This window comes from Hibiscus syriacus, unplaced genomic scaffold (genome assembly GCF_006381635.1).
Source record: "Hibiscus syriacus cultivar Baekdansim isolate YM2019G1 unplaced genomic scaffold, ASM638163v2 tig00116938_pilon, whole genome shotgun sequence".
Taxonomy (NCBI): domain Eukaryota; kingdom Viridiplantae; phylum Streptophyta; class Magnoliopsida; order Malvales; family Malvaceae; genus Hibiscus; species Hibiscus syriacus.
In genome coordinates, this window is record NW_024063476.1 from 637,283 (window position 1) to 652,042 (window position 14,760).

Sequence of the window (14,760 nt, forward strand, 5' to 3'; positions counted from 1 at the left end):
ATATATGTTTTAAAAATTAAATTAAATTATAAATAATCAATAAAAAAATTAAAAATTCATAAATATTAAAAAAATCATGGATTGAACATGCATGTAAATATTTTAAATGCTCCGTTTTCATTAAAATAAACATATTTTGAGTTTCTACCATCCGATTAAAACATTTTAAGATATGTTAGAAAGGTAACTAACAACTAATAATTTCTTACAAGCATCTCGACCTAAAAATGATCGAATCCTATTTGAAAAGTAGTTGCATTTTTTTGGTAAATTTTTTTTAATGTTTTACTATTGGAAAAAAACTTCAATTTATTGTCAAAAACAACTTTTATTCCTCCTATTCTCATATCACATAATTATCCAAGACGAGATACCTCTTCTCTAAACTCGAATCTGATTAACCTAAAACTCAAACTCGATATAAAAATCGATCTTACTAGATCAAATCGAGTCAAAACTCATTGGAAACAAGTTTTTTCTGGCACCCGTAACTATACAAGTATATGATTAAATCATGCTCAATTAAAGTATAAAGACCAAATAACAAATGAAGCATAATAAAAGGGGCAAAATGAAATATTGACCTTTAAAGTTCAGATCAAATTAGGAGGGAAAGACGAAAGAGGTTAGAAAGTAAAAGGCGGTAAGATGGCAAATGTAGCAATTTTCTCAAGCTCGAACTGTCCGATTCTTCCCTTTCTTCCTCAGCTTATCTTTTCGTCAATCCACAAATTCATAAAGGTTCATTTCTCGATCCAAATCTATTTCATTTGAATGTTTTTTCCCCATCTTTTAAGAATTTTGGAGTGTCGGAATCGAGCTTTTCCTGATACGATTCTGCGCATCATTTGATTTAAAATGGAACGTGCTTCACTTTTTTTTGATTATCTGGCGTTACTCTTATTTTATTTATTTATTTAGCAATGTTTCCATTTTAGCTTATTCGTGGTTAGAGATATTTTAGGAATTATGAGCAAGATTTTATTCAGGTTTAGCGAATTGTTCCGACTTTCCATTAGTAGCGATTTGAAGATTGTAAAATGTGGAGAAATAGATAGGATTTTGAAGCGTCGGTTCGTTCATTCATTCTTTTGACGAAATCTGTGAGTTCACAATTAAGGTCCATGTTGTTAGCCATTTATTTTTGTCTCATCATTTTGGTAAAATTATTGTCCAGAATTTAGAACGTCGAGTTGCTGGCTGTAGGATTCAGCATCATGTACCCACTATTTCTGTGAATGCGATATCCAATATTGTGATAGATAATTCTAAGCTATTTCAATTCCCGGAGAAATCATTCTTTGACTAAGAACGCAGAATTTCTCGGATTTTTGTCGAAATTCGAAGTTTAATTTTTGGTTGGTTGTAAGGTAAAAGGTTAGCATTGAAACTCTGGAATGTGTTTAATGTGATTTTTATTGCCATATGTTTATATTACTCCCAAAAATTGAGTTATTTGAAATCCGCGTAACTTCATTGTTTGCATAACCTTCTCAACTGTCTGTTTAGGAAGAAAATTTTTGGTTTTGTCGCTTGCTTAGTTCATACTTCATCCCTGTTTTTACCACATGTCAATCGCCTAAGCTTTGTGAACCGTCCATTAAAAAACCAGTCATTTTTTTAACCGTTTATTACTTCTTAAGGACCTAAGGTAAACAATACTGTGTTTCTCTGTATACTTAGTTGATTGAAGGTGGCCCAGTACATATGCTTTAATTCTTGTTATCTGTAGAAAAGCTTTATCAAGTAGCATATGACAAAGTTTACTGCAGCTGATTTCCGAAAAATTTCTCAAAATTTGAGCATGAAACTAAATAATTACAACCTTTTTAAACAGTATACAGTCTACATGCCTTTTCATTATAGGTTATACAAGGAATTTCACATTTCCCTACAAGCCAAGTCAGTGTTGTAAATTGCAATTCCACTTCTTCATACATGGTTATTTGGTCAATTCGACTTGTATGGATCTTATGACTGCTATCATTTACCCATCTTCTCCAGCACCCTTACCTTTTCCTTTGACCAATCTGCTGGCTGGGAAATGTAATCTAGCCATTAGGGGACGGGGTGCTCGTGATTTCTGGTCAAATCCCCGTACACAAACATATCCTGCAATGTAAACATTATTAAAAAAATGAAGAATTCGTTAAATGACTTGGATTCTATTAGAAATGATTGATCATTTGCTAATTGTTCAGGAATTGAAAAACTAGGCGTTTCTGTTAAAAAAGGAGAGTTTTGACAGAATATTTTATTGCTATCTCTTGTAAAAAATTTAGAATAATAGAACAGGTTAGGGCAGGTATTCAATTTTGGCTATGCTTGAGATTATTTAGCTAATGCTTGTGGGTTTGTTTAATCAAAAGATTGAGTTTATGCTGTCTGACAGCGCTAATGTCATAGGCTTTCACAAAAAAATGATAGTTGGAGGTCCAAGGAGAATGTTTCAGGATAAAAGTTGGTGAGCCAGTTTGTTAATTATTGATAACTATTTTGTCATTGCTAATTGCTAAGCTAATTTATGAGTTGGTAATTCAAAGGATGTCCTGAGTTTTGTGGATTGTGAAAAATACCAAAGGGATTAAATTCTTATTTGAGGAGGATAAAGGAAGGGACTAGCTGGTTGTAAATGCAATATAAACAAGGTTGATTGGTTTGTGTGAATTCCTATCTCCCGTCTTTTGTTAGAATTCTGAGCCACAATAATCTCTACGCCAGATAAGATATACGAATAGGGTTGTTTGAGTCAGTTTAATATCCATTTTGGTTCAAAAATTGAAAGAGAACTACAATTGCATGATTCATATAATCCCAGTGTTCATTTGAGATTTTTATATGGACAATAGGCAATGAACATTGATGGAGTTTGAAGATGCTATAAGTCCAATATATAGCAACATTGCCGTGCCTAGAAAATTTGGTACTATTTATGTGGCAGTTTCTAGATCTAGATTTTAATAAGTGGTAACAGGGATTAATTGAAGACCACTTTGTCTTTCTTTTTTTTAGTTTTTCAACAATGAGTGTTCGCCGGAGATCTTTATATGGATAACAGGCAACGAACTATGTTTTGACTTTTGATGGAGCGACGATGCTAGCCCAACTATAACAATATCATTTTGCGTGGAAAATTGGGTACTAATGTGTGTTTGCGTAACTGTTCCTAAATCTAGATTTTAGTACAGGGGGTGACTGGAAAGTGCTTTATCCACTTTTCAAATATCTTTTAGGGCTTTATTTCTATGAAGAAGTCCTTGGCAGTGGGGTCTGATTCCTTAAATTAGAGAAAAATTTCTTAGGGAATTGAATTCAACTTAGAACACATGCCCTTGGCAAGTTCTGTCAAGCCCAAAGTGATGCTATAATCATAATGATTTCTTCGTGATGCAATAAAAAGTAGAAGGTCATGGTATGCTTTTCTTTTCTACAGCTAAACGAAAACATGGACATGCTTTTGATCTAGAACTCAAGGCTATTCCTGTGTCTTTGGTGCTCCTGGAATTGGGAATTCAAAAGATTTTGAGAGGTTGATGTTACTAAAATGTTTTGAAGCTTGAAAGTTTTATGTACACCTAAAGTAGGATGAAGTTTATTTACGGGTAGCTATTCAAATCAATGCAAACAGCACTACATAAAGTTACAATTTTTGATAATTCTCACCTTTCCAGAAGCAGTGTTGAATTCCCTCTGTTGTTAAGCCTGGTTATCAGAAAACATAGTCAGTTTTTGATCTTGCTACATTTATCAGCACAATCTTCTATTGAAATCTTCTAACCTTTAAATATTGAAGGTATGGAGGTCCCAAAGCAGACCATTCTCCTCGGCAGGTTCCATAGCCATTCCCTTGGAACGGCAATTGGGTTCAGACTAGAATCATTGTCGGCAAATACCTTCATAGGAATATTATTTTTCATCTTCATTATTCCCTTAATAAAGAAGAAAACAACTATAAAGCTTGAAGGAACTGGTTCAACCAGAATGGTCAACTTACCTCATTAACTTGGAAGTATGTGCCATTTAGGGGAAAGCTCCCTCTCATTGCTGTTCGACATGGTATCTGTTTATGATGTTTTATCATATAGGTTTGCATATGATATTCTGAATTAAGATCCTGAACAGAATAGTTATTTTCTTCATACTATTTATCAAATCTATTTTCTTACCAAAAGTGTTCCTCGGACAATCTGTGATTCTGCTTCCCGAATACTGTTGCAAGAGAAACATGTCTCCTCTTCACACAATTTGCCATGCTCTTGGGCATTGCACCTTCTTTCAGGCATTTGAATGGAGTTTGCTGTTTCACCTGGTGTAAGCAAATATTATGTCATCTCTAGGGGTCTAAAGAAGTTTATTATACCATGTTATTAAATGATGTCCATACCTGGAGACCAGATGGCAAGAAGGTACTTGCACGGGTCATCAGGTTCTCGTTTATCCAACTGTAAGTTCACCATAAGCAACTCATATAAGAAAACTTGTTATAGAAATATGGAAAATACCCTTTTTGAGTACATCGTCAGAAACAACTAACCTCGTTTAGAAGAGGGTGTGAATCTGGAAGTTCATAGCTGTAGGATAGGATGGGTTCAAGGAGCAGGGAGGGGGAAAAACGATTAGTATGAAATGACAATATTTCTGGTACCATTTTTGGCAGAACGTCTCTTTTGTTGAAGGTTGCTTATCTTTCTTTAGCAAATTTCACTATACTCATAGATTGGTTCCTATTAGTACACAAAGGTATGATGGCTATATTGTAATTTTAAACATTTTGAATTTTTAAAAATAGTTTAAGAGATACTTGAAACTTTTATGATTATATTTTAAGTTCAATTCTGAGCAATCATCTAAAACTAGTAATAGTAATAGCATTTTTCATAAAATAGTTAACTTTGGTTTATGTTTCCAACACTTCATAGATATGGAAAGTGCCTACTTACACTTGGTGCTCTGTCCTTAGCCGGTTGACATTCTTAAGTTTGGGCGTGGGAATAGATGCAGCTTCTGCTGTTAAAACAACTAAAGCCTTTGACATATCCCCTTCTTGAAGTTCCATGTTATTTTGCATATAATTCTGCAAAGTTTGGGTGAACTCTTCCATGTTGAGCTTGATTGTAGGAATTTCATCAGGGTCTTCAGAGAACATGTCCTCAATGTCATTTTCTGCTACTTGTGTGCACTCAGGTTCTGGACTTGCTGGCTCTTCAATGATAGGGTTGCATTCATTAACCCCAGATACTGTTTGTAACGGTTGGTTTGCTTCAGACTGACAGTTCCTATCTGATAGTTCATTTGGCTGCGGTAAGAGCAGAGCCAGTTGATCAATGATCACTGCTGGATTTTGGTCAGGTGTTCCGTTTTTGGTAGCACTGACAATGCTTTTCTCCTCAGGCCCTGGCAGAGCAAGCCTCGCACTGCATTAATATTTTATATGGGTTAGTCAATTTGTCTCCCCCCCTGGGCGAATGAATTTGGGGTTCTCTAAATAGTCACTGATATTCTCTATTAGCTTATCAGCAGAGCATGCTTAACGCAAATAATTAAATAAATAGGTTGATGATAGCCCTAGTGATGGAAGTACTGCTTATCCAAGGGCATCTTCATGTTAAACCTTATCTATGTATGGTGATTTCATAATTGCCATTATTTCGTCAGCAGAACATGCTAAAGGAAACAAATAGTTTGACAATTTTCCTATTCATGGAACCGCTGCTTGTCAAATTCTTATCTCTGTAAGATAACTTCATATCTTGATTTATTCGTATGTTCAGTTGAATATTTGGCTTCCTAGGGCATATTCAATATGAATTTTAGGATGAGTACAGAAACTGTTCTAGATGCTAGCAGACTGAGACAATAGGATCTGCTTCACTTGAATTACATTTAAAAAGTCAGATGTTGAATCTTTTACAATCGAACCTTGCAAATGCACTGGCAAAATGTCTGCATTCTCCTCTCATTGGACATGCATTGCAGTTCGGTTTGCCTTTTGTACAGAAAACCTGCATTAATCTCAGAGAATGTATTTGTTGTCAGACTTAGATTGTTGCTGGTCAGCAAAGGAAGTAAATTTCTTCACTTTAAGCACATATACAGCACACCTTTCCAAATGTGATCATCTGATAATGTAGCTCATACCTGTTCAGTAGATAGTTTAATAAGTTAGCAAACATGAAGCTCTGATTAGAGATTTGTTTTGCTTTTGGGAAAAATGCATTTTTTGAGTCTAGTAATAAAGTGAAGTGGTGCTTTACAATGTTCTTTGATCCAGTTTGCATAGTCGGGGCCATAGATATTTTTGAATGGATTCCAGGATGGGGTACCTAATTAGGCAGAACAATTAGCAGCTTTCTTGTAAAGTGTATTGGTTGTTTCTGAATTTGTTGCTTGATAATTCATAATACTCACAGCTCTAGGAGATGCAATTGAAGGGACTCTGGCAGTGGTTGAAGGGGGACCCATCCCAATCTTACTGCTATGCGTCCAACATTTGTGTCAACCTGCTCAGCAAGTATGGATGTTGAATTATGTTTTTTTTCTGCCACGGTTATTTACACAGTTGATTAACTTACTGGAAAAGCGAGATGGTGAAGTGTCAGAAGTCGCACACACTCTACACTTTTTAGCCCCAGTCCTCTTATACTTAGCAGGTATTCTCTATAAAGAAAAAAATGTTTATGCAGATTTCCATTTTGTTAAAAACATGTAAAATGTTGAGAACTTGAGATGAGATGTTCTTCGATTTAGATATGCATGCAGCATACTAAAACGATACATGTCAAAAATGGTCCTGCGAATGCATTTAGGTACTCTTTTGCTTCCTTTGGCTTACTTTGCTTTGTCTGGCGGAACATCCCTCAACCACTCCAGGTCAATGCTTCCATGATCTCTAACCAGTCGGTTGAGGAAATCCTGTGTGAACTCATTTACAATAAGCTGTCATGCATTTAACTTACTGGTAAATTTGGTAATTCACCTTACAATGTTATAGTTTTACCTTTATTCGCTGAGCAAGCACATTATTCATCCCTCGTTCCTTAATTGTCTCTGCTACCTCGTTAACTTCTGCACATCTCACTGCTTCCCAGTCTAGTGAGTCCATGGTTTTCTCTGCTCTTTCACTTTTCCTTCCATTTGCTTCTGCCTGTTTTCTTAAGCTATCCCAGTCAAAATCCTCTTTTTTCTCTTTCTTGACCTTTCCGCCTTCTGATTTTAAGCCTCCAACCATCAAATTGAGCTCCTTATTAGATGAAGAGTCATGTGCATACAAGTTTGACTCTTGCATTTTCTGTTGTGGGGTTCTTTCATTATCAAATGTAGTAGTGCTTTCTGTAATATCTGAGGTTTCTTCTGAATGTTTTGACATATTTACATGCCTCAACTTTCTTTGTTTTGTGCATCGGCCGATGATTCAACAAGATTTATAGTGTCGCGAAGTGGCCCCTTTTGACAGTGGAAAACTGTCATCTCATCTTCTTGAATGTTGTTGCTTGATTGATTATTTTCAAAGGAAGATTGTTGGGTCACCTGCATACACACAGTTTTATCCTTTAGATCCATTGTTTGATATGCATTCTTCTGTTAAGGGACGTTGTCTTTCTATCATGTTTTCATCTTTTGTCTTAGAAGCCTCAGACAATCTTTTTTCTTCTTTGAATGTCTCAAAGTGTCCAATTTCTCTTACTTCTGAGTTTAGAATATGATACGGATGATAATTAGCTGATGTCATAAGGTCTTCCCCATTCAAGCTTTTAGGACCTTCTGAGTTGTCACCGTTTTCTCCCTGGTGATTCTGGGATTGGCTTGTTTTGACCTTTGAGATTTCATTAGTAAACATGTTTTGATGACCGTAAGCTTCATGCGACCTGGTAGATCCAACCATCTGTAAAAGCTGTACAAAAGTAGAGCTATTCAAGGTGTCAAACATTGGCTGCTTAGTATGATCACCCCCTTCAGAGTTGCTCTCTGAACATGATCCTGTTCTTTCAGCAGTTTGAACCAATGAAAAGTCAACAGAGTTTTCAGATGAAACCACGGAATTTTGAGATGAGAGGACAACATCATTCGTCTCTTCGTCTCCTTTGGAACATTCACTTTTTCCCCTGATAGTTTGCATGTTCATTCTGTTTAAAGTGGAGTCGCAATATGTACTCAAACCACTTCCAGAAGAGTTCAACAACTTGCCCTTTGGATCATTTATTGAGCTTACAGTAGCAGTACTACTTCCAGACAGTTCCTTGCTGTTGACAACCTCTTTTTCTTCAGAATCTTCATACCCATCAACAGTCCTCGAACTTTGGTCACCAACTGGTTGAATTGCTGGACTGTCTTCTGGCTCCAAGATATAGAACTGTACTCCATTTACTAAGCTTGTTCCCTCTTCATGATACAATTTGTATTTACTTTTTGATTTGAGAGGAAAACGAGCAGCAAGAGACATGAATGCAGAACTGGCAAAGGTTGAACTAAAATTAAAATATTTCTCTTCACTGTTTGGGTCATTAAATTTCTTAGGGCCTTTAGCTTACCTAGAAAGATGGTCAGAGACATTCTGAGTAAGAAAGACTCCAATCACAGAGTCCAGGACTGATCCTTTCCATGGAGAGAAGCGTCTATCCCCTGCAGAAATGGTATCATACTCATGAAGAAAACAAAGATAATACTTCAAGAAAGTGTGATAATGCCTTCTAAATTCTAATACATGAACATGAAAGAAGTTAACTGAGATAAATGCCGTGGCAGATCTTATCAAACTTTTCTGTTATACAGAAACATTTTTTGCAATTTGTTTTTATAGAGAAATGTTCCCCTTTTCCCCTTCAATTCCTTTTTTCTGATCACCTCAATATAGAGTATAATCCTTCTCTTTCTATTTATACCGGCATTGATAAGTAGGATAGAAAAGTTAATAGTGTCTTTTATAGCAATAATATTTACTGGAATCTCATTTCACAGCATGATAAACACCAGTATTCATTAAAATAATCTATCTAATTAAATGTTTTAGCAAATGCTTGTAAAACTTTTTCTCTAGAGTGCTATCAAGGAAAATATTAGAAAACTGTCACCTTGTACAAGGTGCATGCGTGCAATAATGAGTCTGCACGTCCACTGAATACTCTCCTTTCTTCCTCCCACCATTTTGCCTTCTCTTCATCAGTTCCATCAATACCTTCACTATTGATATTTCTAAGAGAAGCTTCCAAACTCTATTTGTTTCTTCATCCAGGTCAACCTTAGGCCGTGGGCGTCTTTTTCTAGTAGGGCCAAATGGTACAATGGTTCCATCTCTATGAACAACAAGTGCATTGTGCTCTTGGTATCTGATAGTATAAGGGACAAGTGCATTGTGCTCTTGGTATCTGATAGCGTAAGGGACAAGTGCATTCTGCTCTTGATATGCCATTGCGCTACCTTCCCTATTGATGTCCAACCGGTTGAACTGTTCAAGAAGTGCATCAACAGAAAAATATTGTTTCCATACTTCTTCTGGAGAGCAACCTGCATCAAGTTGATTATGAGTTAAAAGGCTTGGCAGATGGGGCAAAGTACTCAAAACTAAAAGTTGCTTGAAGAGATGGAGTTAGTACTTTATTGAAATACCTAAAAGTTCGGCAGAAATTTGGTTTCGACTAGGTAAGGCAAGTTTCTCCTGCATTTTTGTTTCACTCGTACTACAGCATGCTGAATTTACAAGGCAGTTTCTCTTCTTGTTTGATTTGTTTTTTCCTGTTTTCGCTGCATTTCTGTGACAAGTGGTTCTATGCTTGTATGTGGTCTGCTTGTGTTTCCAACTTCTCGTAGGCCATAATCACAGGTGACTGACTGCTGCAGGATTCTCGGCTTTTACATTGTGCAATTATTGAAGTTAGATCTTGAATCCCTGTGGTTCCTCTTGTTCTCTTTTTCTTTGTACCCTTTGTTTGATTTGGAGCCATGCTGCAATTAAAAGTTTGGAATTCATTCAGAGAAAAGTTCCTTCCTGCTTTAAATTTTGTTGAAACCGCACCATGGGTATTTAGTTCATCCTTAACCGCCAGACATACTTCTGCAGGAGCTAGATTTTTTGCAGCAGTGATGAATGATGATGCACTGGATGTGGCCAAATTTTGTCCTTTCTCAGTTCTCTTTCTCCTCTGAATTTTTGGTAATTGCATCCCTAGAATCATCTGGTACGCGGAAAAATTGTTGTATTGACTCCCATATGAATTTAAGGCAGTGGTGTCTGCTTGTTGAGTATCTGCCGACTTGTTAGCTTGTCCTCCCTCCAGTGCAAAGCTGCTTCTGCACTCAGTGTCAATTGGGCTTCTTGCTGTCAACTGAGCATTGTATTCCAATGCAGTTTGTTCGATTACTTTTAGTCCATCATGTGCAGTGGCTTTACCTTTTCCTTTCCCATTATTGAACTTCTGGGGATGAGTGTTTCGTTTCTATGGGATGGAGCATTCTTGGTTATAAGTGGTGTGATTGGTGCTCGATCTTCAGGAAAAGATAAGTGATCTTTCGGCTTTTGATTTACAGATTGGTTACTTTCAAAGTCAATGCCTGTTGTGTCTTTTCTGCCGCCACTTCAATTCTGCCACAAAGCTGAATCATTGGCTTCGATTGACTTCCTTCTTTCCACAGGTTTTCTGTCCCTGAACTTGAATTTATATTGCAGGCTGGCTTGCTAGCAGAGGTTTCATCTCTTTCTTGCCCTTCTGTGTCAAAATCTAAGGCCCTCCTGCATGATTTTTTATTATGCTCGAGTGTTTCTGGATGAGTAGTCCCCTTTCCACTTTCTTCTTGTGTTGGAACCGTGGAGTCTTTGTTGAGTCCCTTTCTTCGCACATACTTCCTCTTCCCTGTTGGTTTCTCTGCATTTGCTTCTCTTGGGAAGATTGATGTGTCATTTTCTACTGTATTTTTTCGTACATATTCAGGACCACCGGGCTTTGGAGTTGGCATTCTAGGCTTTCTAGGTTTTCCCTCAGTAATTACCTTGGGCATGTACTTTCTCTTCCTTTGTTTTGGTTGTGGGGTTGCAGTTTCTAGTTCAGCAAGATGGCCAACTCCATGTTCAGGATTCTGATTTTCCTTGCTTGGAGTAGTTGTCAGGGATGACCCTAAAACAGGAGTGTGGAGCTCTTTACTGCTGTGAACTCCATCCACATCAACCAGTTCATTTGCTTGCTCATCGTTCTTCTCAGTTCTGATCTCTATGTATAAATTTCCCATTGCTGAAACTTGTTTCATTTCTGCTCTTGTGGCCTTTTCTGGTGTGATTGGGGCAAAGTCGGAGATGCTCGTCTGAGGGAATGCTCCCCTTGCCCCAGCAGCAGGCAGATCAAAGTCATAATCATATGGATTCATAGGAGGAATTCCATCTGTAAACAATGTAAGTTTAACCTCATTTATGTGATTAAATGACTGAATTTTGAACTTTGCTATAACAAATGAGACATTTAGTGCAGAAGTTCTGTAGAAGAAAATTGTTTGTCCTATAAGTTACATGTATTGTGTGCATTCCAGTTTTAGTTTTAAGCAACTTGAAGAAATGATGATAAAACATCCAGTGCAGGAAAATGGAAGGGGGATGGTTGCTAGTCTAACATTTCCATTACCATTCATCTTGCTAGACTTCCATTGTTATTTTTTTTATCTCGGTTTCATATTTTATATCTAATACTAATTTTAACTCTCTCACACAACAACTAGATGCTGTGATTGCAAATAAATAGAACACTTAAGTGAACAAAAAGTCTTGAACTTAATTCTTACTTTGATGTTCTCTTGGCATGTAAATGTCACCAATCCATATTTTCTCTTGAGCTGAAAATTTTACAGGCATGAGTCCGACAGAGCTACATTCGGTATGGTGTCTGGTAATTTCCTCTGATGCTGCACTTGAAGATGCATTTGCAAGAGCCGATAGATCTGCAGGAAAAACATAGCCAAGTGCAGTTGGGTTCAGGTGACACTGCCGAGGCCCGTTGGTATCACCTGAAATGCACTCACTGCCAACTGAAACCGCCTTCAAGTTATTTAGGGTTCCATTTACTTCAACGGAACTTGAGGAATCCGAACATGCAATTACTTCATCAGCTTGAGATTCTTGAGCAAACCCCAACAAGCATCTTGTGTCTATACAATTTGCTGGAAATATCTGATTCTCCTTCATCCCAGCACGGACCAGTGATGGTTCTTGGCCTTTGTTCATTCTGGTTACTCCTTGCTCAAAGTTTCAGCTAGATTCTTCATGGCAAAATAAATGTTTTTCAGAAATCTGGTTGAGGCAATCTTCCTTCCTCATTTTATTGAAACCTATTTCTGGTTGGTGAAAAAAAAAAAGAAAAAGAAAAAAGTAATCAGCATAGCTAATACAACTATACAAGCAGTAACATAGTGCCTTGTTTGAGGTTTAAGAAGTACCCTAAAAAAACCCAGAATTCTTAAACCCCTGAAAATGCTCCTTAAACTGGTAGATCTCAAACAAATTTTATAGAATAAATATTCAGTGGCTATTAAATTTCTGACTTGTGGATAAAATATATCAGCAATTTTAACAGATTCTTCCTGTAATCTGCATTAGATAGCTTTGCAAATAAGATAAAAATCCAAACGAAAAATCTAAGAATTACCAGAAAGGTGTGTCACGGCTGGAGATCTGATTCAATCACTTGAAGCCCAAGGAAATGTGAGCAAAGTCGTTCCTTGAAGTGAGAGAAAATAGGGGAGAGATAAAACCAAACAGAAAGACCAGTTCATTCGTATAATATTAGTACAGTGCATGTTAGCTTTGAAACTGATAACTTCTTTTCCCGGTTCTTCACCGACCGTTGAATCTCATGTTATATTCATTAAATATATATCGAGTATATAAAATTTTATTATAAACTAAAATTATATGTATACTTTTCTAAAGTGAAATACATATAAGATATAACACCCATATACAAGTGAAAAAATAAATATATTTTGAATAAAAATTAATTAAAATATTACTTATAAAACATAATTATGTTATTAAATTGCTTGTTTTGTTGTGCAGATCTCGTGTAGTACTTATATTGGGGGCAAAGTCCTTCTATTAAGGTGGCCAATGAGCAGAGTGTGTGAGGTATCGAGGTAGGACCCAAACACGGCGTTTTTTTCCCTCCAAAAATCATAAATTAATTACATGTCAGAACCGTTTAAGAAAATTTTACTCATTTAACACTTTTTTTTCTTGATGTTAAATCGATAAAATTTTCTGAAACGGTGTCTGATAGGTAATTAATTCATGTCAGGATGATTTTTGGATAAAAAACGTCAAGGAATATTAAGGAAGTAACTGTGTTTTGTTTGTCGGAAAAAAGATAAAATTTAATTAGTCAATCATTTTTATTTTAAAAATTAAGTCATATGATCATAAAAAATGTTTTTCACACTTATCATTTACTTCAAATAATTATTTTTTTCTTTTTTAATAATTTTTTATTAAATCCTAGAAATAAGATAATAAAATATATTTTTTCTTCAATAATAATAATAATAATAATAATAATAATAATAATAATGTCAATAAATTTTGTCTCGTCTCTTGATTTTGTCATTATTTAACCAACCTTTTTGTGTTGAAATCATTTTAAATTTAATTGAGCTTTAAAGTTATTTTTAGATATGTTGAGATAATATATATATATCGAGTATAAAATTCTTATATATATATATTAATATGTTTTTGATACGCTAATTGAATAGATAGTTAGTGAATTATTTAAATAATTAGGGGATATTAATGATGAAAAATTGTGGAATCGAAATAATGAGAAATTATTTAGTAAAATGAGATATAAAGATCAACAAAGTAATGAGCAAATAGGGACGATTTCGTTTCATATATATATATTTTTATTTTAAAATTAAAATATAAAAAGTGGAGGAACTAAAATAAGTATTTTAAGAAATCAGTTTTAAATGAATTTAATTTTCAAAAATTATTTTGGACGTCTTCTTGATAATTTTATTATAATTATTATACTTTTAATATTTTTTAGTTTGATCCTAAAAATATAAAAAATTTAAAATAAAGTTACTAGTAACTACGAATAATTTTGTTAAGATTGATTTCAATTACTAATCATTTTAATAATCATTACAAAATTAACTTCATTTTACTAAATTGATATCGATTTTTCTTAAAGGAATTTCAACTGCAATATTTTATTAATTTAACCGAATTAATCGATGTAAACAAACCATTATATAAAGAATAAATAAAAAAAGTAAATTGAAATAGATGTGGGTAGAATCATTTTCTTACTAACAAATATTGACTTGTTTGAGAATGTTTCAATGAGCTGTTTCGTTTTTACATCTATTTGATACTCACTTCTCATTGACTTTGAGTTTTGTGCACCATAAGGCGTTTTTTTATCCAAAATTCACCTTGATAAGAATTCATTATCTGTCAGCACCGTTTTAGAAAATTTTATCGATTCAACATCTATCTCATCCTAACCTTAATATAAATGGTACTAGATCAATAAAAATTTTTGAAACGGTATCTAACATGTAATAATTCATGTCATGATAATTTATTGGTAAAAACGCCCCCAAACACGTGACTGAACAAAAAATCAATGAAGCGTACGTGTGGGGGGGGTTAAGTCTTGACACTTGGCACGTGAGAGCGTGTCAAAAGTCGATTGTAATTTTTAGGTAAGGGTTAGTTTAGACGCCGTCAAATGAGTTTGTTAGGGATGGCGATGCTTTCTATAGTGGTGGGGTTTTTAACTT

The 14,760-nt window shown here is 35.2% G+C and overlaps 1 pseudogene; it reads right to left on the minus strand.

The window, feature by feature from the left end:
- Positions 1-1,766: 1,766 nt before the first annotated feature.
- Positions 1,767-12,214, minus strand: LOC120188116 (annotated as a pseudogene).
- Between the last annotated feature and the right edge of the window lie 2,546 nt (positions 12,215-14,760).